Below are 3,835 nucleotides of genomic sequence, written 5' to 3' on the forward strand. Positions count from 1 at the left end.
CAGCAGACTCTTGTTGCTTGTAGTTGTTGTTGTTGTTATATGCCATTAAGTTATCTGTAATGGATCACGATCCTATGTACAACAGCTCTGAAACCTGCCCTGTACTGAGCCAGTCCCACTGACTCCAACATACTTACATCATACTTCATCAATCCATCTTATCTGATGTCTTCCTTTCCTGCACTGTCTCTCAACCCTTCTAAGCATGATGTCCTTCTTCAAGAATTGGTCCCTCCAGGCTACGTGCCCAAAGTACATGAGACAAAGCTTCAAAATTCTGGCCTCTAAGGAGAAGCATGGTTTCACCCTCTCCAAGACAGACCTATTTGTTTTCTTGGCGGTCCCTGGTATGTTCAAGACTTCTCCAGCACCACAACTCAAAGGCATTATTAATTCTTCTGACATCTTTAGTACAGCTCTTTGATGTATAGCAAGTAATTGTAAAGACCATGGCCTGGATCAGGTACACTTTAGTCTCAGGACTGGTTTTGTTGCTTCTCGGTCTCCATGGTGGACAGTGTTTCATGGAACTCCCTGATTAAGACAAGCTTGGAAGCAGGAGAGGCATCCACTTCTGAAATAGCTTGCCTGCAGAAACCCTAGGGTCACTCACAATGAGTCGCCTACAACTCGATGGCACGTAACAACAACATTTCTTTCTAAGCAATGTCCAATTTTCCTACATTTATATTTCTCACATTGCCAATTATAATCACTAGTGTCTGCTTACAACTGTTTCTTCTCCCTTGTGTTTCCATATCTGAAGGCTCAGTTTCAGTTGCCATATCTGTTAGTCTACTCTAAATGTGTCCTATTGTACATCTGGTTTTCAAAGCCTTGTTATTTCGGAAGTGGGTACACAATCCATCTTCTTACTTGAGTTTAATTTGAATGCTCAGATTTAGAGCAGTGTCTGATAGACAAGCACTTTATAGAAAGGAGCAGATGAAAGGCATTTTGCAACTATAGAAGCAACCAATAGATTCAGTGTCATTCCCTGCCCTTGACATGAGTGTCTTGACCTACACTTCCCCCTGCTCCATCAGCATCCTCTTCCACTCCTGCCTACCTCATTCAACAGCTTCCTCTCCCCTATCCATCCCTTAATATGATGGCTTAGGTCTTAAGCCTTCTGTGCTTCTGTGATGTCAAAAGCCTTTCACTGCTGCTGGTTCCTTATGCTGCAGCCAGTCTCTCTTAAGTATAGGAGTGTCCAAGCCCAGGTTCCATGTATTAGTTTTAGGGAAGGGTTTCTATCTCAAGACATTTCTGATGAAAAGTTATTTGCCTCGAGCTTCTGTTGTAGGACTTCTTGTGACTTAGTGCCTCTTCTTTTCTATTTGTGGTACTCTTTATCAACGTAGGATAATTTCCCAAAGTGATGTGTCCTCTTGATAGGGTAGATAAGTGTTGTTTTTTTGTTTGGCCTCAGTCAGCTCCAAAACTAGTTAAACACACAGGCCCTGACAGCTGAAATTCTGGGATTGTGGGCATATTTTTCCTGTACAGAGGCTGGTGTGTTTGAACCACTGAATTTTTAGGTTAGCAGTTGAATACCTTAACCATTGCATCAACAGTGATCTTTATAGCCTAAATGGCATTGTGTCTTAATTATTGTGCCATTGATTTTGCTCTGCAGGTCAAATCAAGAAGTAAAATAATACATTTAACAATGCCTGAAAATATTCGAATGATAAGTGGTTTATTTAGGTGAAGATAATTTAGTGTACTGCAACCGCATGCCAAGAATCACATTACCATGATGTGGGATAGGAGCAAATTTATAAATCACAAATGAGGTACTATGAATAAAGGAAAAGTGAAGAAAATCTTGAGAGACATAGGAATTGTAGAATTGGCAGTATAGCTTTTTTGGCATTCTATGCAGACCAGAATGATTCAGTTGTTGCCAATGATAACAGTGAGAAAATACTTTCCACAAGAAATCCAGCCAAAAAGAGAGTGTGACCAAATAACTATTAACGAGACTACAGAGACAAATTAAAATAAATCATGGTTTATTTCTTCTATATCATATTACAGGAGGCTCTTTACAAAGATTCACAGGTACTTAAAATTATTTAAATGAATGACCAAAGTCTAATACCATTTTTTTAAAAGTCAAAGGTCGTTCAGGTTTATGACAAAGTTTAAAGCTCTTTTTTTCTTCTTCAAATTTTTAACCTCAAGAAATGATACAGCAGCATGTCCAAGGATTCTTAAAAATCCTTTTATCTGCCTTTCAGATATAATATAGTAGTCTGATTTTAAGGAGCTCTGTTGCTTAATGGTAAGGAATTGAGCTGCCATTGAAAAGGTAAAGTGGTTCAAGTGCACCTGGTGCTCCAAATGAGACAGATGAGCAGTCTCTTCCTGTGTGATTTACTGCCTCTGAAAACCTGCTGGAGGGTGCTATAGGTCTGTTCTGACTGACAGTGCACAAAAATAACAACAGTCTGCTTTTGCTGTGGGAACCAACAGCTTCAATATTTCAGTGGCTTACAACAACAACATTTATTTTTAGCTCAAGAGAGGGATGCCGTTGATATTGCTGTTTGGGCTCACATGGATTTAACTTTCTCTACATTTCCATTCCAGGATCCAGCTTAAAGTAATATCCAATAAAATTTTATGGCTGTTGACTAGGAGGGACAATCTAACTATGCAAACAAAATTTATTCCTCTTCTCAAGATAGTAAAGGAAGAAATACTTGTGATCTGCTTCTGAAAAATCAGCCGGCGAAAATCCTATAGATTACAAAGATCTGATCCCACATTCTGTTTGGGGTGGACATGAGTTGAGAAGAAACTTCAAGGCAGCTAACAACAACAGAAATCATATTTGCTCATAGTTGTCTGACAAAAAAAACAAGCTATATAGGCAAGTCCCAAGTCAGCGGGTTGAAAGTAAACTCTTTCAGGAAAAGGACAGCAAAAGAGGGAAAGACATTAGTAATTGAGAACAACTCACAACTGTTGGACAAAAGTCCTATGTTTAATGTCTTTTATGGGAAGTCTAATAAAAAAATTCCTAATTATTATTGAAAATTTCCTTAAAGACATTACCTAAAATATTTTTCTTAGTCTTTATTATATTCCCCTTGACTGAAACATTTGATAACTATTGACAATGTTCTCCTGAACCTCTTTTTTTCTCATCTACAGTATTTTTCCTGGTTCTTCTCTTTACTGACTCTTATTCATTCACTGCCACTGAGTCAGAACTGACTCCTATTTGGCCCTCCCCTGAGTTTTGGAGACTGTAAATTGTATATAAGGAGACTGCCCATCTTTTTCCATGGAGAGGCTGGTAGATTCAAAACTCTAGAGAGGCACAGCCTTTGGGTTAACAGCCCAACTCCTTATGGACTACATCACCAGATCTCCCTTCACTGTCTAAAGACTCTTCTTCTCTAAGTAATTTTAGAAATGTGGTCCTCTAACTGCTTGTGTTGTTATTGTTGTTAGGCACTGTCAAGTCAAACGACCCTGTGAACGATTAATTTGAACACTGTCCTATCCTGTACCGTCCTCAGAATCCTCACTGCAGTCACCATGTCCACCCACCTAGTTGAAGGTCTTCTTCTATTTTGTTGCTAAGCAATCTCAATTCCAACAACACTCATGGTAATTTTCTCTTCAAAATGGAAATGCTCCACATGTACTTCTCTAGCTCAGATCTTCAGATTTGTACTTTTCTGGCATCTTTGACTGGTTGTTTGAATCTTTAGCAGCAGAAGTGAAAGTTTTCTTAAAAACGTCTTTTCTTTTCTCCTCAAATGTGCCTATTTTTCTATTCTCAGTAGCAGGAGCAGCGGGAGCAGCAGCAGCAGCA

The sequence above is a fragment of the Elephantulus edwardii genome, unplaced genomic scaffold (assembly GCF_000299155.1).
Source record: "Elephantulus edwardii isolate Elephantulus edwardi_28Jun2011 unplaced genomic scaffold, EleEdw1.0 scaffold00019, whole genome shotgun sequence".
Lineage (NCBI taxonomy): Eukaryota > Metazoa > Chordata > Mammalia > Macroscelidea > Macroscelididae > Elephantulus > Elephantulus edwardii.